This window comes from Jaculus jaculus, chromosome 11 (assembly GCF_020740685.1).
Source record: "Jaculus jaculus isolate mJacJac1 chromosome 11, mJacJac1.mat.Y.cur, whole genome shotgun sequence".
Taxonomy (NCBI): domain Eukaryota; kingdom Metazoa; phylum Chordata; class Mammalia; order Rodentia; family Dipodidae; genus Jaculus; species Jaculus jaculus.
Genome location: NC_059112.1, coordinates 8,023,273 through 8,046,241, shown reverse-complemented (window position 1 = coordinate 8,046,241; position 22,969 = coordinate 8,023,273).

The following is a 22,969-nucleotide window of genomic DNA, read 5'->3' as shown; positions in this document are numbered from 1 at the left end:
GAGCTCCACATTACCATGACTTCAACACAAAATACCTAGTATTGACAAATGAATTTCTACTGAAGAGCACATGGCATCTTGTTGCTGGTGATTATAGACTGGACTCTCCAAGTGCACCATTTTTTTTTTTTGTATATACTAATTGTTTAGAAAAAAAAAGATTCCAATTGCATGTATTAGAATACACAGAGCCCAATATTCTGATGAGTATCAAGATAGAGAAGTTAAGGCCACACGATCAGTTCCCCCTGACTAACCATTATACAAAACCAATATAAGTAAGGCCAGTGAACAATGCCTGCAGGTAAAGCTTTGTGATAAAAGGTACAACCATGGTGTAGTGATGAATAATTGGAAAGCAACTCGCTTCTATCAAAATTATCAAATTTAAAAACTCTTATTCACCATTTGACCATGAATTTTGATCAAATGTCAAGAACTTTTATATTCCTGAGTTTTACCAAACTAAACATATTTTGTATGATGAATTTGTTGAATGTCTGATTTAGAAAGCATGTGTCTATACATTATTTCTCCCATATTATTGTTACATTATAATCATACTTTAGTATTTTCTAAAGCAGTAAATATTAACAAATAAGTAGTTTAACATTGTTTTCTCTAAAACATTCACTTTAGGGCAGGTGAATGCCATGGACTTTGGTGTCAAGGGTGAACTTCCTTGAAGTAATATGCCATTTAAAAATGCACTAATATGATGCGAGGAAACAACCAAAAATATTTTTTTTTCCTATTTTAGTTCAGATATTCAAAGTCTTGCAATGAAAGATTACAAAATCCTTTAAGCTCCCCATGTAGAAAGAGTCAAGCTCCTGAGAGGAGCCCTTGGGTGGCCTTGGGTGGAGGTATAGATTTTTAGGCTTCATTAAGAGCTCTCAATTTTGATCGGTGGAGAACTTTATTAATTATCTGTCTAGGGTACTCTAAATAAGTTATATAATAGTGTTTTCTGCCATTACTCTAACTTAGCCTGTCATCTTAGAGAATGTAGATGAGGCGATTAGCTATAAAATGTGAAGTGTTATCATCCACTGACAGCTCTGTGTCAATCTAAGCACACCAGAGCCAGCCATCTGTTTGCAACAGTCCAGGAGGCCCAGCAGGGGGAACTCATGTTGCCCAAACAGAAATAAAGTTCTACCTTAAAACTTCAATTGACACTTAACTCATGTAATCTATTTATTAAAACTCATGGCAAGAGTGAAGATTTGACTCACAATTTAAAACACATTATCACAGGAACTGCTTATAATCTTTAACATATTAGACAAAAAGAAAACAGACACTATAGCAGACACCATTTTGATAATGACTGGAAACATGATAAAGTTTTTAAGTTATTTTCGCACCTACTCTTCTTGTTTTAAGTTTTATTTCCAACACTTTAGCCATAAGACAGACTTAATAATTACCAACTCATACATGTTATTGTGTAGATACAATATATAGGGTCAGATCATTAAACTCCAGTGCCTTGATTTTAAATTCAGTTATATGTTACCAACACTAAATACATTTCATGAGGAAAAGTAAAAAGAGTTATCACCAATTAACATCCTGAAAACATGTTATTATTTTCTTATTTTGAGTGATAATTTGCTCTATTACATTTGGTTTCCTTATTAGTGAAAGGTGGAAGAATATTGATAGCCTAAAAAGAGACATCTGTTCATAAAAATGAGGAAGAATAACCCTAGATAAAGAAGCTGAATTCCAAAAATAGTAGTTGCAAGCTTACGGAAAAATGCATCTTCTCCAAGATTTAATAATTAATCTATGGGTGCATAGAACTAGTGGATTTTTCCCATAAATAAACTGGGCTGTCAGTAAATAAAAACGATGAAATTCCCTGTAGATCCTCATTCTACTGTTACAATCCCCATTTAAAACACACACACACATATGCACACTCATTCATGTGGTATTCCTAACAGAGATTCCATGAAAGAATTACATCAGAAAAAATTCTGCCTGTGATCTCGTTTCTATTAAACAAATGACACATTGTGCATGGTACACACCCGAGATAGAAAATTCCATGTGGGTTTGGTGAAAGAAGTTGTCATAAACTGATGTCTGTATATGTGTATGCTGTGTGTGCATATGAGGAAGAGATTCAGGTGTACATATGAATAAAGACATTTTCATCATATATAGTATTTCACTAAAAGTGAAGCTGTTGGGCACTGCCAGGCACAGGCTGGAGCCTTCAGGAGAGGGGCCTGAGGGACCCCCAGGCTGCAGGAGGCCACTCCCTCTTCAAGGCCGGCACTCCTGAACTTAGGTTTCTCCCATAGCCCTGTGTTGCCTAGGAAACTCCTTATCAGCCAGCAGCCTTCCCAAAGTCCTGTGACCCTCTGTAGATAGATCACCTGACTCCTGATGTGCTGGAAAGAACGCCCTTAGACATAGGCTAGCAGCATTTAAACCCACCAATCCCCTTAGGGCCCTTCCCCAACCCTGAGATGCTTATAAACCCATTTCCCTGACAATAAACCAAGAGAGCTGTTCAACTATCTCCAGGGAGTGATTCTCTCCTTAAGCGCTCACCTACCTCAGTGCCCACGTTGGTTGCTGGGGCACCTTCAGGGGGACCGTGGCTGGGCCGGCCCTGAGGACATGGGAACCCACATGAAGCTATAGAAAGTATTATTTAAGAAATAAAACAAAATAAATTTAAAATAGTTTTTTTTTTTGATCTATCAAGTTTGTAATTTGCTGATATCCATTTATTTCACCCTGGAAGATGAAATTTCCCTAAATGTACATGGAAACGTGGACTTTGATGTCATCGGGCTAGATGACTGTGTGCCGCTGCTACGACTTACATTGCATTGACAGCTAGCAGCTGAGGTCTCTGCCATGGCATCACATCCACTTCCAAACTTAACGCAAAGAGGACCTGCTTTTTCTGCACTAAACATTATCCAACTCGCAAGCAAACACTAAAGCCTGAAGCCTGAGCTAGGCTCAGATGAAAAGGCCGCAGGGAAGAAGGAAGCACCAGCCAGTTCCTCCAGGAAGCAGGGTCGGAATTAAATCTTTGTTGGCACAGCGAATATTTTACCAACTTCACACTGCAGGAAACCAGAGAGCATTTTATTTTGGGATGACAAAAATGGATGTGGTGTAAAGATGTTTCCTTAAATTTGATGCTTAATTAGACCTGATTTACTGTGTTAGTTATCTCTCTTGTATCAGCAGAACACACACACACACACACACACACACACACACACAAACACACAAAGCACGCGCGCACGCACACACACAGTAATTCACATCCTAAGACATTGACGACAGGTTCAGATTTTAAATCTAATCACTTTTGGTCTGCCTGCCTCATCTATCCTACTTTTCCTTGAGGTCTGCTTAAGTTTTATGTCATACTCTTTAGAAATTTTAAAATAAACATTTAAAAGACCTTTATATTTTTATTTAATTTTCAGGCTCCACTTTGTGCATCTAGCTTTCCACAGGTGTTGGGGAATAAAGCTGGGCTGTCAGGCTTTGTAACAAGTGTCTTCAGCTGAGGAACCCTCTCTCCAGCCATAATATGAACTTCTTTTGTTGTTTATTTTTATTTATTTATTTGAGAGGAACAGACAGAGGGAGAGAGAGGGAGAGAGAGAGAGAGAATGTGCACACTAGGGCTTCCAGCCATTGCAAACGAACTCCAGACGTGTGTGCCCCTTTGTCCATCTGGCTAACATGACTCCTGGGGAATCAAGCCTCGAACTGGAGTCCTTAGGCTTCACAGGCAAGCACTTAACTGCTAAGCCATCTCTCCAGCTCCCTAATATGAACTTTTAAGCTCATTCAAAAAAGAATTTCCAGACCATTACACATAATATTTAAGAAATAAAGTCTGTAATTATGAATGATGGGCTTTTAAAAGTGTTGCTGTGCATTCTCACGAGAAGAAATCACTTGGGATCCCCCAGAGAAACAAGGGTGCTGTCTTTTGTTCTGTGTGCAATTATGGAACTGACAGACAAAATTAACTATTTATCCAACTGATAAATGATACTTTTATTTCACAAGTAATATGAAATGCTTTATTTTTTTCTGAAATAATGTCTCTCTAAATTCTTTAAAAATAATAGATGACATTTAATAGGTTTATACTGTAATACTTTAGTTTTTTTAAATATAAAACTTCCATATCAAGTCTTGCATTCTACTAAATTTGAGAAATAAAACCTAGTAGTTCTGCTGGAATATTCTAATGTTGTAGGCCATATGAGATTTCTTAGATGAACAACAACATAGCAAAATGAAATATAAAGAAGATATTTTATATATTTAATTTTACAAATTGTTTATATTATTTCTTTACAGCTATTGTTAATTGCTATCAATGCATATTTTGTAACAAATTTCTCATTAAACTACTATGTCATATTTGTGATTGTTGTTACAATTATTTTCAGGATAATTCTGCTTCTTGCATAAGCAAGAATTCTATGTCTGATGGCATACATAGATGCATGTTTGTATGCAAATATCACTTCCAGCTTATTTGGATCAGACATCTCTTTTACAGCATCAGTAACATTAGTATAATGTCACTGTCCCACATTAACATATCCATCAAGTGCTATATCTTAACAAAATAAAAATTTAAATGTCTAAACATCTTAAACAGACCAATATTCTGATTGTTCAATTCTTTTTTTTTTCCAAAATAAATATTGGGTAGAAACTCAATGACATTTCATCTTGCAAAATATGATTATATAACACATATTCCATTGCCATGGTATTTTACAGCCTGACTTGCTGTATTTTATTAATACCAAAAGTTCTTTGAGCTGTTCTGAAAATAATCGCAGTAATGCTAAACTAGAAGTTAAATTATTTATATTACGAATTAAAGACTGTCATCCAAGAGATTGGATTTGATAATTAGTTCCAGATTATCTTTCTGGGTTTTCTTGTTTTTGTTTTTTCCATCTTGTTGGGGAATGGCTGATGCATTAAAATTTACCACCTATATGAAAAGAAGAACATTACAGAGAACACCCAATCAATGTATGGATTAATCACAATAATATGCCAATTGCCCTCTGTCTTTATGCTAATTTCCATAAGTTACTAAATTTAGAATTATAGTTGATGAAAAAAGTAAATTTATTTTCTTCTTTATTTTTCCATAGACTCATTTGACTGTCTTTATTTAAATTGTCTAAGACACAGTCATTCCTAAGTTATATTCATAGCTTCTGCTAATTTAATTAACTAGGCTTGTAAGATGTCTACATGTCTAAGCTAAAGTACATGTTCTAGTTTTCTTTCCACTGTATTTCTGAGCAAGTTTGGCTGCACAGAAAGGGTTGCAGGGCCTGGGAGACAGGCTTAGCACTTCAGCAGCTCATGCGTATGATCAGTTATCTGAAACCTGGCTGGGGACAAAGGTCAGCAGGGAGGCTTCTGCACCTCTGTGCCCTGCTGGACCATCCTTGGATTTGAAATTTCAGTCTGGGTTTGTGGGTTTAGCTTCTGAACTAATGATCTTGGCTTCTAACAAATATCCATATCATCAAGGTCAGCATAAGTGAACCCTTCAGCAGATTTGTCTCCAGCATGTGTTTCTTTATTACAACTTGTCCTTGTCCTCTCACGCCCTGCTGCATAGCCGGAAGGGCATCAAGCTTCTGCATCAGATAGGAAGATGCAAGGCTAACAGAGACTGATCAGTCAAGCTAAGGAAAAACTGTCATAACAAAAACTTTAACATCCATAGAATATAATAAATAATCAATTAATTTTAATGAAAACTAGACACCATGAATAAGATGACAAAAATATTTTAATCTGAAAAGTTAATTAGCTAGTGCACATCTCTTTTGTAATGAAGTGATCATCAAAGCAGTTTTTGATCTTCGGAGACACTACAGTGAAAAAAAAAAAAAAAGCATTAATGAACAGTAGCCAGAGAAAATATTCCCAGTGAATGTCAACAGTGTATCCATCTCTCAGGATGGCAAGGTCATTTCACAGAAACCATTATTTTGATTAAAAAAATAATAATAATGGGAAGGGCTCGAGTGGTTAAGGCATTTGCCTGCAAAGCCAAAGTACCCAGGTTCAATTCCCCAGAACCCATGTTAGCCAGATGCACAAGGGGGTGCATGTGTCTGGAGTTTGTTTTCAGTGGGGAGAGGCACTGGAGAACCCATTCTCTTTCTCTCTCCCTCTTTGTCTGTGAAAGAAAGAAAGGAAGGAAGGAAGGAAGGATGGAAGGAAGGAAGGAAGGAAGGAAGGAAGGAAGGAAGGAAGGAAGGAAGGAAGGAAGGAAGGAAGAAACAAAGAAAGAGAAAACAGAGTTGACTGAATGCTTAGTGAGTAATGTACATTATGGCACAAGAATGAACGCCTGAGTTCAATCATTAGCACCCAACTCAAAACCAAGCAAAGGAACATGGCAGTAAACACAGTGTTAAGGGGCAGAGACAGGAGGATCGCTAGAGTACCCTGTCACCCAGATTAAGTGAAAAATGCTCAGTTCTGGATTCATTGAGTGATTCAGGGGAATCAAAACAAAGAGGTACAGAGGAGGATACATGCATATAAGACAACTACATCTGTCTACACACATGCAAACATACACACACACACACACACACACACACACGAAAGGATAAAAAACAAACAACCAGGAAAAAATATGCTATTCTCTAACACAAACTGCAAGTGTTTTCAATGAAAGCCAGTGAATGAGTACACATTATAATTAAACAAAAAAGGACTGATTAATTTTATATATCTCTACAGTGTGGTAACAGAAATTGATATAATCTACTTATAATATAATGCCATGAGGAAAGGATTATGCATAATCTATACACACTTAAAGTATGCATGCATATATTGATAGACATCCTAGGCCACAAAGAGGAAAAAAATATGAATTGTATAGCGCAAAACAGGTCATTTCTTTACCATTTGAAGAATAAGAAACTGAAATGAAAGACTATAAAAGTTATAAAAACAGTAATAGCATAAATATTTCCAAATGGATGTATGTTGACTGATTTTTGTAAAGGAACTAAAGGGAATTCCATTACAACTGATAAAGAAAATCTACCTGGGTACCAAAAATTTATTCCTAAAATTCAGTGTTTCTGAAAGGTCATGAATAATTTTATAATGAAATCTGAAAGGAAGTTGTGATGATATTAGAACATAATATCAAAAAATACTGATTTTAAAATGTTAAATGAAACAGTCATGAGAATATAATTATCACAAAATAATAAGCCTTTAGGCATCTCTTAAGGCATGAAGTATGACATCAAGTCAGAAAGTATATATATGTCTGCTATCTAACTAAGATTTTCCTAACCTGACACTAAATTTTATATATAATGTATAATATTATATGCAATATATAAATTATATTTACATAAAATATATCATTTTCTGAAACAATCAGTGTTACAACATTAAAAAGTATAGCAAAAAACAATAAATCCCACAGATACATGTGCAAACATATAATAACTACATAGTAGAAATGTAAAATGGTAAAGCAGAAGAGAAGGCCATAGGCAAGGAAGACAAGAATGCGCACTTTGAGATAGTTACACAATTTTGTTCAAGTACAATTGATACAATCTAAGCTATTCATACTTGAATAATATAATTGCTACATTTCTGGCACCCCAAAATTCCCTATATATCTATGAAAATCATGCCATTTCAAAATGACCAATATCACAAAGTTTTTACTATTGATAACCAAAATTACAATTATTTATGACTTATATCAAAGAACATGTGTGGTCATGCCATCCAGCTGTCATCAAAGCAGAGGCCCTACACAACCTTTGTGACCACAGCTGCATAGTTGTACCACAGTGCGGTCACATGGAGTCTCAGAGAAAAGTTGAAACCTTGGTCACAATTCATGTCTCTAGGTCAGGTGCAATGAAAACCCTCCAAGCATTTTCAAGTGTAAGAGAAACTTTTTTTTTTCCCCTTTATTAAATGTTACAGACAATATCTGAGTGGAAGCCCATCTTGTAAAGTCAACAGTGTGGGAATAACAGACCACTATATTTGGCAAGAATGTGAAATTAATCACTGAGAGTTACTGATGCTTCCAAGAAAGTTGGGAAATATATCAGTGGAAGCAGCTTTAGTTAATTTTGCTGAGGCTCCCTGTAGTTTCCAAGTGTTCACGATTTACTGGTATTTTATTATGACTTAAAGATCATCTGACTATTCAGTAGTTTTGGTACCCCTAATTACCTACCTGTGATAAATCTTGTTATAATGTAGATCTGGGGTGACATGAATCAGAATGTCTTCATTCATTTAATACCTCTTCAATATCAGACCTCTAAGTAGTAATTTTTAGATGAATTGAGCCTGTCTACTTTGAAATAGATACTATGGAAACACAAATTTGATAACAAGGTAATGTTAAAATTAAGCCTGACATGACCCCATGGTGTGCAGTATGGTCAGGAAAGTAACTGATTTAAAAAAAAAAAAAAAACGAAAAATATTTTTATCTAGGAAATATGAAAAAAGTGTGTAAATTTGACCTGCCATCTTTTTCCTGACTAAATATTCTAGAAAACATAGATTCTTTTCCCCACAGGCATGTTTTAAAGAGCTCACTGTACTTAAAATATATAGGTAACCTTTTATCTATCAGCCACAGAGTCAATGAAAAGATAATAGTTTAAAAAATAAGTCGTGCAATATTTGAAGTTAAAATGATGAATTACATTTCCCTATAGCAAGAAGTGTGGAAAGTAGGAAGCTAATAAATAGCAAAGATCTAGGGAAAAAAAGAAGAAATAGTGATGCCACGAGTTTTTTATGTTAATAATTAGGACAGTAGACATGTTTTGTGGTGAGCCTATATGTAAGCTATAACCGTAAAAGAAGTATAAAGATAAAATTTAGTAAGATTTTTACACTAGGAATAGAGATAGTACACACACACACACACACACACACACACACACATACACATATATATATACATATATATGCATATACACAGAATTTTTCTTTATTTTTACAGGAACAAAGCACCATTCTATATATGTACCACATCTTATCTATCCAGTCTTCAGTTGATGGCATCTAGTTTAACTCTGATTTTTAGCTATTTGAATAGAGCAGAAATGAACAGAGACATGAGCAAGTATCCTTATGGCAGGATACCAAGTCTTTTGGGTATATGACCAGGAGTGGCATAGCTGAGTGAAAAATATCATACATTTAAAAAGGTTCCATGAAATACAAAACAATCATAGGCCCACCAACAGTACAGAACACTGAAATAAATAAGGAAAGCCAAATGGTACATTTAAGGTTTACAAAACTGCTTTGTGAGAAAAGAATGCTGTCTATAGCCCCAAAGATATGAGAAATATTTCACTGACTATAATTTCAAAGTTTGTATTATTTTAGAATAAAATAATAAACTTGAAAACAGAATAATTTCTTACAGTCATATATACACTTGTGTTTTTCTCTTATTATCTACTTTAATAGTTTTCATATAGTGCATAAAAATGAACAATGTTGAATCTCAGTATGTTTTGAAGTTTTTTATTTGCTATAATAACTTTTCTGGGGTATATTTGACTTTCCAACTATGTGTAATTAGTTAGCCATAAGTTTTGAGTTGAACAAAATTTATTTATTTTTCTTTAATTATTTAAGCAGCTGTCATCATTAAACAAGGGGTATTTGACCTTACACTGTGGTCAGCAAACTGAATTCATTTCATGGATGGCTTCATTATAAAGTCACTCTTTTCCATAGTGCAAACAAGATTTTAATTATAATGATGTTGTCTTTCACCATGGCTGATGATCTTCCCAATTCTCTTGATACTTGTGGTTGGAATATTGACTAATAGATTTTTCAAACAGATTTCTTCCAAAAGAAAAGAATCACTGCCTTATCTAAATTAAATGTTGTAATGGAGTGCGAATAGTTTTAACCATTGAGCTAATAATTGCCTTATTAATGTCTTTTTTAGTAGCTGTATTCCTATTCATGTTAGGAAAATTGTTCAGAGAATGATTGCATTTTTATAGAAGAAAATTACTGAAAAATCATTAATTTACTCTTGGACTAAGTAAAGTTAACCTATTAAAGTACTTTGAAGAGAGTAGTGATAAAATACTAATGAATATATTGTAGTGATGTCATTATAACTCAAAAATTCATTCAACCAATACTTCATTTTCAACATGAGCCAAATCTCTTATTTTCTGTTATTTTACCCTTTATATTAAGGGAGGCATAGAATAGAATTGCAGGGCCAGAGAGATGACTCATTAGATAAAGGTATTTATTGTGAAGCCAAATGACCAGGGTTTGATTCTCCAGTACCCAGGTAAAGCCAGATGCACCAAATAGTACCTTTGTCTGAAGTTTCTTTGCAGTGCCAGGTGCTCATGACACATGCATCCTCTCTCTGTGTCTAATAAATAAAATAAAGTAAAATTACTGTTTAAAGAACAATTAACATACAGAACTATGTGTAATTCTTGTTGTATTTGCTTCAGTAAGTTTAACAATCTATTTTTTATCAGCATTAAAATTATTTGGCAAAGTTTAAAAATGAGCTTGAGAACTGACATTAACAATAATATTTGTTTTGTAAAATAGTTTTCATTCTGAAAAATGCAGCACTCAAGCAGGGACACTGCTCTAAAGCTGATGTCAATATATTCTATTTTATATTTTATTTTTATTTAGTCTTTCTTATGAGGGGGGGGGAGGGAGAAAGGGAGAGAAAGAGAGAAAATTGGCATGTCAGGGCCTCCAACCACTGAAAACGAACTTCAGTTGCATGTGCCACCATGTGAATCTGGCTTATATGGGACCTGGAGAATTGAACCTGGGTCCTTAGGTTTCACAGGCAAATGCCTTAACCATTTAGCCATCTCTCCAGCCGGAGAATTTTTTGAAAACAATAGACCTGAGTATTTATTTTGGTGTTTAAAAACTTAAAATAAATTTCAAGATCCATTCTGTCATTAGATACAAAAGTTCTGTCACTTTCATGCCTGATGTGTAGGTTTATAGCTGCAAACTTATATTATTTCAAATAACATAAGACAAATGGAGTCTCTGTTTTCTATTTATAGGCATCACAATACTGTTACAATTGAAACTCAAATAGAAACCAGACTATCTAAGGAATATGAAATGGTAAATAACAATTGCTATCCTCTGTAACATTTTCTCAATTAAATATACATAGTGCAAAATTCCTTAAACCTATAAGAGGAATAATAGCAATTTTGTCTATATTTTCTCATTTCATAATGACTCTAGTACTTTTTGAAATTTCATTGAAATACAAATTTTATTCCACAAATATTTATTGAGTTCTTTATTTTGAAACAGTCAAAGGAAATAAAGCATAAGATAACAGGAGATTCTTGTCTTTTTCTATTATGTGGATTTTTTTGAAAATATAGCAACATTCAGACAGATAGGAAGCTGTGCTCTAGAAACCTATTTTAAACTATTTGTTTTGAAAGGTTATAAAATCAGAAAAATATATGTATATGCATACTTTTTGGAAGAATGTACTCTTGAACCTAGAGGAAACTAATAACAATTTTAAATTTGGGGGAGATATTTATGGAAAATGTGTTAACTTTTATAGCAGACAAGAGTTTGAATAAAACTTTGAGTTGAATATTATTTTTAGATCACAGTACACAATTTTATTGGAAATGCTTATATTTCGAGCAAAAGAAATAGAACTGATTGCCACAGAACTTAATTGGCCATTTTTACAATGTTTACATTTAGAGGGCTTTAGTTTCCTGAGAATAAATCTAATATTTCAGTTTGTACCTTAGACCTGTGTGCTGCCTCTGTTGGTTTCAAAAAATAAAATAAAATGTTTTCTTTTGTAAATGGTTCTTGATAACTTCATGTTTAACTAATTCTTCTAGCTTGATGTCTTTCTTCTTCTTGCTAATTTGAATACTTTTGTCTACAGACTTAGCACCTGAGCTTTGAGCCTAATTTTTCAGCCATGTCTATAGCGTTCTTGTTGCTTCAAAACGCACGTGGCCGAAGCTAACTGAAAATCTATCCATCACTGTTTTCAACAAAGTGTCCAGTTCTAAAGCTTAGTACCATTTTCTCTTTTTTTTTTAACCTTGTTGATCTTTGCCAGTCTTCATTTCACACACAAGTTTCAAATACTAACAGTTTCTCTGCAGCAAGGGACCAATTCCATTGATCATTTTGTAGTCACTGTAAGCCCACAAGACAGTTCTATGTGTAGACCAATTTCCTAGAAGCATGGGTTAAATAAAAAATAGAATTTTTAGCTAACAAAAATAATAGTTAAGGGCTGGGGAAATGACTTAGTGGGGAAGGCGTTTGACTGCGAAGTGTAAGGACCCTGGTTCAATATCCCAGGACCCACGTAAGCAAGATGCCCAAGGGTGTATGCATCTGGAGTTCCTTTGCAGTGACTGAAGGCTCTGGTGTGCCCATTGCCTTTTTCTTTCTGTCTGCCTCTTCTTCTCGCTCTCAAATAAATAAATTATTTTATAAAAAAATAATTTTAATAATAATATTTAAAAGCATGCAACATTTTCTCAACTTACACTTGTGTTCCTATGATTCTAAGCAGGTAAATTGTAAAATAATCAGCAAACTAAATTTTGTTTAAACAAACTTTTTCTTATATTTTGTTGCAAAATAATAATACTTTGTAATTTTCTTTTCTCATGTAGCTATTTGAAAAGTTGGAGCTTTATTTTAGGTGGTATGCTTTTACTTCTGTAAAACCTTTTGCATAGTCAAAGATAATTATTCAATATCCACCTTGTGATGCATTCTCATCAAAAGGAACTAGAAACCATTTATATTACCGATGGTCTTAAAGAACATGTTGTTTTTCACCACAACTATTAATTTAGAAGACAATTCCTACAAAACATTTTGACAGTCACTAGTTGGCTATCCCCAGGTATTCTTTAAAGATAGTAAATTAGAAGAAATTCCTTATACTAAAAAATATACTACCGGGACATATAGCAACAGAAATAGGTAAGACCTCTGTAATTTTCTGTTACTAATAAATGAGAAGCTCACTCTGTACAACAAGGTATTATGCACTAAATATCTTCTTGTGTGTGACACATGAATACATAATAGTGTCACTTCATTTAACATCTTTCTGAGCTCCTTCGTAGCTATCTTTATCAGAGCTTTAAAGCTTTTATTTCAAACATACTGTTTGAGACATCATGTTAATATAATGATGTTCTCATAAATTCATTTAGACAAATGCTTAATAATATTTTATTAGATATGTCATCTTGTCTTAACATTGTCATTTCTAACATATCTTCATGTGAGAATAAGGAATACTGCGTCATGAAATCATCAAGTTGGAAGGAAAAGTTTCAGGAACTCATACAGGACTTCCTTCTGATGAATGCTGCATGTCATTATTCTATCAAATCAACCATTTCTAATGAATTGGAGGAGAATATCTTTGTGCACTGCTGCCGTTGCAGTAAGGTTCACATTGCTGGTAGGAATCACCCAATCAAGACCAGCTTGTGGAATACAGGGTTTATCTTGACTTACACTCTTGAGGAGAAACTCCACTATAACAAGGGGAAATGATGGAATCAGAAGAGAGTGGACATCACCTCCTGGACATCAGTTGGACAGCAGGAACAGGAGAGTGTGCCAAACACTGACATGGGGAAACAGGCTATAACACCCATAAGCCCACCCCCAACAATACACTGCCTCCAGGGGGCGTTAATTCACAAATCTCCATCATCTGGGGACCTAGCATTCAGAACACCTAAGTAAGGGGACACCTGACTCAAACCAAAACATTCCTCCCCTGATGCCATAAACTGATAACCACCCATGACATAAAATGCAATCCATTCAGTGTCTTTAAATGTTCCCATATTTTTGTCAATTCTAATGATATTCACATATTCCCATAATCCAAAGTCTTTTAACGGAGTCATAACACCAACACATCCTCACCCCAAAACCTATAATGGCACAGAATAAGTATTCACACTGCAAACCATGGCACAGGGCATAGCAAAGAAATATTTAACCAATACAAGATTTAAACAGGGCAAATACCAAACTCTATAGCTCCAAGTCCAACAATTCTAGTTAGTGACAAATCTCCCAGTCCAGCAACAAGTTTCTGGCATTCCAATTCCACCCCTACAGCTAGGCTACTCACAGTCCTGGAAAACTTCATTTGGGGCTGGCAGCTCTCCTTGGCAGCCATCTCGTGGTCCTGGCATCTCCACTGGGTCACCACTGCAATCCACGGTTCATCCTCATGGCCCCATGGGGTCTCCATGCAGGCATATAGCAAACCTGAATCACACTTCCCATGGCCATTTCCAAAACACAAGACTGTTTTGTAAACTCAATGACTCTCTCCTGCACTTCTGATAGTCCACAATACCAGGTAGGGTGCCAATTTGTTAATCTGGGGGGGGGGGGATAAAGCAGACTTTGAAGACACTTGCTGGGCACTCAGCCTCTTCAAAAGAGTCTACATTCTTTCTTTTGCCCCAGTGCAGGTCAGCTGGCCTAATCTCAAAGGTTTTAATCTCTCAAACAATTGTATTAGAACGGGCAACAGTTTAGGCCAAAAGATTTCATTTTTTTCTGTGCCATATCCCTCTGCTCACACCAGTCCACTTCTACACAATGCAATCTTGCACAACTTCTCAGGACATGGGCATAACAGAAAACCTCTCACACAAACTGCTTCTAGCCCAGTCCAGGCAAAGCTCTTTCTCACAGTTGTAAGGCAAACCTCACAGCCCATAGTTCTTACTGCATTCAGGCCTTTCAACTCTGACCAGAATAGTCCATCAAGTTGCGCTTACGGCACTAAAAAGCATCTCTTAGGCCATGGTTTCAAATTTTTCCACATTCCTCTTGAAAATCAGCTCCAAAAGGTCAAAGCTACATAGTCAAGTATCTAGCAGCAATCCCACTCCTCTGGTATCAACATCACTGCTTCAGTCAAGTTAGAATTGCTGGCACAAATCACCTGACCAAGAGCAGCTTGTGGGAAAAGGGGTTATTTTGCCTTACAGACTTGAGGGGAAGCTCCACCATGGCAGCAGAAAGCAATGGCATGAGCAGAGGGTGGACGTCACCTCCTGGCCAATATAAGGTGGATAATAGCAACAGTAGAGTGTGCCAAACACTGGTAAGGGGAAACTGGCTCTGAGGCCCATAAGCCTGCCCCCAACAATACACTGCCTCCAGGAGGTGTTAATTCCCAAATCTCCATCGGCTGGGAATCTAGCAATCAGAACACCTAAGATATTTTGGGGAACACCTGAATCAAACCACCACAACTGCCATGTCATTATCAGGAACAAAATACAAGGAGACTTTGAAATCCTCACACCAGCATCACTCCCAAAAAGGCCACATACCATGAGAGGAGAGAGAGAACCTACATCTCAGAGAAGTAGTCATTGCTTGCAGTCAACCCCCCCCCCCATGTAAACACACTGCTGATTCTCTCAGTATTTATATCATACTTTAATTGCTAAGAAACTAAAGTATGATGTCAGCACATCATATGCCTTAGCACATAGCATGCTTTCAGCACAAAGCTTAAAACGTATGAGCTCAAAAATTGAGCTAGCTATGTTTTTGATTTATTATTCAAGGACATTATATAGGTTTCTCTACTGACTCATTAGAGTTAATAAATGGGCTATATGGGCTGGAGAGATGGCTTAGCGGTTAAGCGCTTGCCTGTGAAGCCTACGGACCCCAGTTCGAGGCTCGGTTCCCCAGGTCCCACGTTAGCCAGATGCACAAGGGGGCGCACGTGTCTGGAGTTCGTTTGCAGAGGCTGGAAGCCCTGGCGTGCCCATTCTCTATCTCTCCCTCTATCTGTCTTTCTCTCTGTGTCTGTCTCTCTCAAATAAATAAATAAATATAAAAAAAATAAATGGGCTATATTACTTTTTATCTTTTAGGCAGGTCACATTAACTGGGAAGGAACAGTAACCGTTTGGAAGATTTTAGAAAGAAAGAATTCCTTTTCTCCACACCCATACCATCCATTTTGTCATTTGTTTTGTTTATAATGATCAATCTGACAAGAATTAGAATTTCAAAAGAGATTTAATATTTACTTTCTGATAACTATGAATGTTCAGTACATCTTAGAGTATTTGCTGGATATTTGTATTTCTTCTTTTAAGGACTCTGTGTTCATTTCCATTGATGTTTAGGGATTTTTAAAATTATTTGTGTATTCAAGGCATTAATCACTTGTAAGATGCATAACCAGCACAGATAGACTTCCTTCTGTAGCAGCCTCTTGACTTGAAGATGACATTTTTAATTTTTTTCTTCTTGTGTACAGTATCTTTTTAGTTAAGCATGCCCCATTGTAGATTGCTTTATGTTTTGGCATAACTAGGGGCCTATTCAGAAGTCCATCCTGAAGCTTTGATCATTGATGTAAGTGTAAACTGGTTCATCCACTAATAAAACTTGTGTGGAGGGTCTTCACAAATAGTGAAACTACTGGATTACACAGCTATACCTCTTCTTGGCTAATAACTAAAAAAAAAAAAAAAAAATCTATAGTCTATGCAGGGGATACTTGCACATCCATATTTATTGCTGCTAGGATGTGGAACTAGGCTAGGTGTTAACAAAATGATGTGTGGATAATAAAAATGAGGTATAAAAAATAGCTTTTGAAATTTGCAAGAAAATAGATGAAACTGGAAAAAGTTATACTAAATAATATTAGCTAGGCTCATTTAAAAAAATCAAATGGTTTCCCTTCATAGACTGACCTTAGCTTCGAATCTTGACCTGTGAATTCAATTTGGAGTGTCTACATAGAACAGGAAGTGAGAAAAGGGTTGAGGTTGGGTGAGAAATATATTGTCAGGGGAAAAGATAGGGCAACATAAATGCTATGAAAGCAGTGTGTGGTGGTATTTCTACAAGAAGGAGTTAAGCAGGGATGAAAGTGGGGAAATGGATGAGAAGCTGGTATGGGAAGAGGCTTAATCAAAGCTTAGGGCATATGAGAAAATGTCACAGAAAACCTACTACTTTAACTTTTAGTTAGTTAGATAGATAGATAGATAGATAGATAGATAGATAGATAGATAGATAGATAGATAAATAGAATAATAGAACATGAGAGATGAATACTGCTGCTTCTTTAGCCCTATGTTATCAAACATTAATGTGACAGCCGGGCATGAGATAAAAACCAATAAGTTGTTTGTCAGGAAAGCCACTGAAGAGATTTTATTTTAATTCTCAAAAAGTATATATGATTTTTTTAAAATTCCAAACCATACTGTGTTAATGCATGAAAATAATAATTATATACCACTTGAAAAGAGCATAGTGGGGAAAAGAAATTGGCAGAATTTCGTGAAGTATTTCTTAGCTAAGTCATGACCTGAGGAGATGTAATTGGCAGATGGACAGGGGATGAGTGTTCAGTGTATTCAGAGACTCGATGGTTATTGCCTATCATAGTAAGCATGACAGAGTAGACTGGGGAATCCACAACTTCATGCTTTCCTCTTATTTCTCCTTAAAACTAAAAATGCTCTAAAAAGATGTATGCAGAACTGCTAGTCAGCAAAAGTTAGGTATTTAAATTCTTTTTATTCTCTTTTGATGACTTATTCTTTAACAAATTATTCTGTGGTCACTATTATACATATTTCTTGATATGTAAAATTTATATATATAGAATTTTTGATTTATTACAGTTGTTTACTATGTAAGTTCTATCTAGAAGTGCTATTAAATAAATCTTGTTAATAGTCCAACTTACTACCTACTAAATTACTAAAATAAGAAAGACTAATGTGTTATATTTTCTTTTGAAGCATCCATATTCCCAATCTTTATTTATCTATGAGAGATTTAATGTCTAAGTATCCCTAGGTCACAATTGCAAAAGTGAAATTGATCTACTAGTAAAATCTACAGATGAAAACTAGACTTTCTTTTTCCAAGACAGAGTTGATGAATATTATATCTACTCATTTTTCTTTACTCTCCCTTATGAAGACCTTTACTACATATATTAACTGGAGTATTTAAGTGAAATTCACCTAATGTTCCAAGAAAAAGCTTTATGTGAATGCAGGTCCTACTGGAAATTAAGACTACCTTATTTATACTCACCCCCATTCCCTTAACACATTAGGATCTGCAAAGAATCCTTCAAAGTGAGTACAACTTTCAATATTGATAAAATCCTATAAATGTAAGTAGTATTCCCAGTGTGCATAGTTCCAGGAATTGACATACAGTCACAGAATCTTCAGAGCTTTATACCTTAAAAGAATAAAATGTGGAAATGATATATATTTTTAAATCACATTGATATAACTTTTAACAAAATATACTTGTTTGAGCCTCCAGAGTAGAATTATTCTCTTTACTGTTGTAGCAGACAGCTTCTGGTTTACTGAGATGAACTTTCAGACCAGGCACAGTTATGGAGGAAGGGATTTATTGAAGCTTACAGATCCAGAGGAAGTTCCATAATGGCAGAAGAAGCTGGCCTGCCTTCCCAAGTCCAAGCAGACAGAGAGAAGCACAAGCCTAAAGGTCAAAAGCCACAGCACACTTCAGGAACTCCATCTAGGCACACTTTGCATATCTTTAGATTGAAATCTCGAGAACCCACCACCACACCTTAAGATCACCCAGTGACATTGCCTCCAGCCAGGTAGCCAGCAGATGCAAACTACAAACAAACAACTGAATATATTGGGGGCCATCTATTCTATTCAAACCACCACACCTGTTATTTCTTATTGACATTTATAAGGAAATATTTAACATGCTACCCTCTATAAAAGAAGTTTGTCTACAAAACAAAAGCAAAATAATTAAAAAAACCCTCTAGTTAAACAATTAGCATGTATGAAATGTGAAAGGCACTTCCTGATAAGTACACAGGGAGGAAAAGTATTGTAACTGACTCTTTGAAAGTTAGAAACAAGAGAGTTAGAAAAATAGCATGTGAAACTAGGAAAGTAAACACTCTTTTCTGCTTAAATGGAACACTTCTAATTATCACTGAAGTACCTTCAGGTTCCTTTTCTATTTCTCTTTTCTGAAAACAATTCAACAGTGTGGGAAATTGTCACAGTACGAGTTTAAGAAAAAGCTATGTGGAACAGGGGACTTGACATTTAGAAAACGTTTTCAATTTTATAATAGATTCCTTCTTCATAGGAATTCAATTAAAGTAATTTGTGGGTTGCTGGATAAATGGATCTTGAACAAGATAACTTATTAATCTTTCTAAATTTTCTCTGTTCTTAGAGTGTTTAATGGTCATTTAAATAATTCATGACACTCAGTATGTTTCAGATATTTTTTAGATTTTTCATCTATTTCATGTAGTCTGTTTAAAAGTTAAACATAGAAATTAAATATAGAAGCAGATTAGTTTGAGATCATTGATTAGTTTAAATTATATAGATTATGATTATTTCCTTTAACCAAATAAACATAGTATTAATTGTGGAACATTACAAATAAAAAAATAAATGTGAAATGAATGCATGTATTTTTAATTTTCTTAGTTATGAAATGTAGTCTAATGGGCCAGGGAGATTTTTCAGTGGTTAAAGCTGCTTGCTCTTCAAGCCTGCAGGGTGGAGTTCAGACCCCCATCCCCCACCCCCCCCACCCCCCGTGGAAAGCCAGGCACAAGGCGCTGCTGTATCTGCCCTCCCAGCTCACCTACTGCAGGAAGACAGGAGAATCTGAAAACTCTTGGCCAACAACGTGAGAAAGAGAGCATCCAAACATGTACAGAGGCTTGAGAGATGGCCCAGCCATTAAAGGTGATCCCTTTCAAAGTCTGACTGCCTGGGTTTGATTTCCCAGGGCCCACTTAAAGCCAGATGCACAAGGTGGCACATACATCTGGAGTTCATTGGCAGTGGCAGGAGACCCTGGCACATGAACTGTTCATTTATATTCTCCTCTCCTCGCAAATAAATAATAAGCTTAAAAAAATGATGTACAAGAATGTCCATGCACACATATCATAATATACACACAAATAAATGATAGCAAATGCACAAAAACAATATAGTTTAAATCTTTTTGACTTCCCCAGTAAATTTCCCAAAAGAAAACATATTCTCAAATATAAATGCAAAAAAAAAAAAAAAAAAAAAAAAAACCACAAATATTTCCTACAAGGCATTCTGGACAGAAAAACACTTAAAGTTTAAACACTTATATCTACTCAACATGAAATACAAATTGTAAAGTTTGGGAGTGACCAAGACCACATAAACCACTTTGAGGCAAAGATGGAAGCATTTACTGGAGCTGCCAGGGCTGATCTCAAGAGTGGTGCACAGCCAACCTGGGATTCAAGATAGTGCAGTTGGGGGAAGGTGAGGAAGGGAAAAGAACTCCTCTGTTCTTTGCATCAGCCATTTCAAATAGCTAGGGTGTGAGACCAGAGCAGTGAGCAGGTGACTTAGGAGATAAGGGGGCAGGAAATCATGACCTGGCACATTGTTAGGCAAGGAGGGGATAATGGCTGGACAGTTTCTGGATGAATGTGGATAACCTATTTCCTTATGTCTCTGTAGCCATCCTGCTGTCCTTGGTGACTCCGTTTTGAGAGCCCACCAGACCTAACACAAATTAAGAGTTTGACAACTCTGTTAGAATAGCAATAAATGTGTAGAGAGGTCTGTGCTATTTTAGTCATAGTTCACATTTATAATCTGTAGAAGCATGAAAATGTTGGATATTGGCATCCTATTGTTTCTTTTGTTAGGTGTCTCTAGCTAGGACACCTAATGATACCTAATATTGTTCATGAACAGGCATATTGTCATATGCCTGCCCTGTATACAAAAGAAAATTGTTTGCATGTGTTAAAGTGATATTATTACTTCAGTTATATTTCTTCTCTATTCAATTCACTTGCAGCCATATAGCATTTTATTAATGAAGATAATTTAGAGAGTGCATATGTGCAATGCTGCAATGTATGTGTTGGACTCTGTCTCCACTACTGCCCCACACATTCAAGCTTTCTGCCACTATTGAGTCTTAATTCTAATTTTTTGGGTGTGTTGGAGATGAAATATAGAGCCCTGGGCATGGTAAACAATTATTTTCACAGTTAAATATATCCTCAGCTCTTTTTTAAACATTTACAACTTCAGTGTATTTATAACAAAGCAGCGTATTCTGCATAAATCCATTGTCTTCTGCAATGTCTGATCTTATATCTTTGGAGAAGGTTCCATTCAAGTAGTGGTAGCTCATAAACAAACAATAACAACCATCAGGGGAAAAAGTGATGCATTTGCCCGGAATTCAGATATGAGCTTCTTATCACTGAGGCAATAAACCAAACATCACTAAAATATACCTAAATGTAAGTGTTTAAATGCAATGTTTCAAAAGGCTCTGGAGGGTCAAGTCCTGTCTCTGCCTGCCACACCCCAGCCTGCTCTTACAGGTTTCTTTCCATGCACACACACAAAAAAAAAATGCAGTGGAAACATCATTATGTGTGTATAGATATACGTATATACGCATACAAACACACACACACATATATACACACATACATATATTTATATGTATGTATGTATGCATGTCTATATGCATATATGGCCAATGGTAGGATGGTAGATTAGGTTCGTTGTTTGCCAATAATGCTTGCTTTGATATTGCCTAACATTTTTTGCCAAATTCTATTTCAGGTGATTTGTCTCAAAGAGAATATAGTTCTGGTGGGTCTGGTGGATTGAGATATTCTATATCTTTGGAAACTCTGAGTACTGCCAGGGTCCTTCCTCAAATCTCTCAGGATTTCTAAAGTAAGTTCAGTAGGCTTGGGCACAATCACTGGGAGCAAATTAAAATCTTGTGACTCCTTAAGAGGAATTGAAGAATTTTGGTCATTATACCCTACTTAGGCTAGGAATTGAATGAAAGTATTTTTTTTTCCCCCATTGCTCAGTGCATAGACACAATTTATTCCCAACTTTTATTAGTAAGTGTTATATAAGACAAAAATCTGAATTACACATTTGAGAGGTGTGTTCGCAATAGCAGCGATAGTCTTGGTCTTTGTTGTTGTTTTTCAATAAGATATGAAGGCATGGCTATTCAGCAAACACTTTCCACTCCTATGGATGTCAGCTCTCTGGCTCTAGTTGATGTGCTTGCGAATAAGAGCTGTCAGTAGAGAAGTTTCTGTTGATTCTTTCACTGTGAGGCTATTTTGGAATTCAGTAGTAACATATCTAGCTTGATATTTTCCTTATATGTTAAAAAACTCTTGTGCAAAGAAAAAGCACAAAATGAGGTAGGTAACTATAATTTCTGAATTGCTGCACACCTAGGTTCAGAGATGATCTCTGTTGAGTCAGCAGTAATAATTTTTCCAGAAATTTTCATTAAGTCAGGTTTCAAGCCATTGTTCTCAGTGAAGAGTAACTTAAGAAGGGTGAAATCTTCTAATTCATATGAAGTTAACTAGTGATAAAAACATTTTCCTGGGGCTGGCGAGATGACTTAGCAGTTAAGGTGTTTGCCTGCAAAGCCAAAGGACCAAGGTCAAATTCCCCAGGACCCACATAAGCTAGATGCACAACATGACACATGCATCTGGAGTTAGTTTGTAGCAGCTAGAGGCCTTGGCCAGCCCATTCTCTCTATATATCTTCTTATTTCTATCTTTTTAAAATACATTAATTAATCAATTAATTAAACATTGTCCTAATTAAACATGGCATAGAGTCTGTAAATTGATAATAATTTTATTTTGTTGTCAAAATAATATTTTCAGATATTTCAATAAGTTCATAGAAACCACTAGTTCTCATAAGGAATAGATTAGTCATGGATACAGCATATA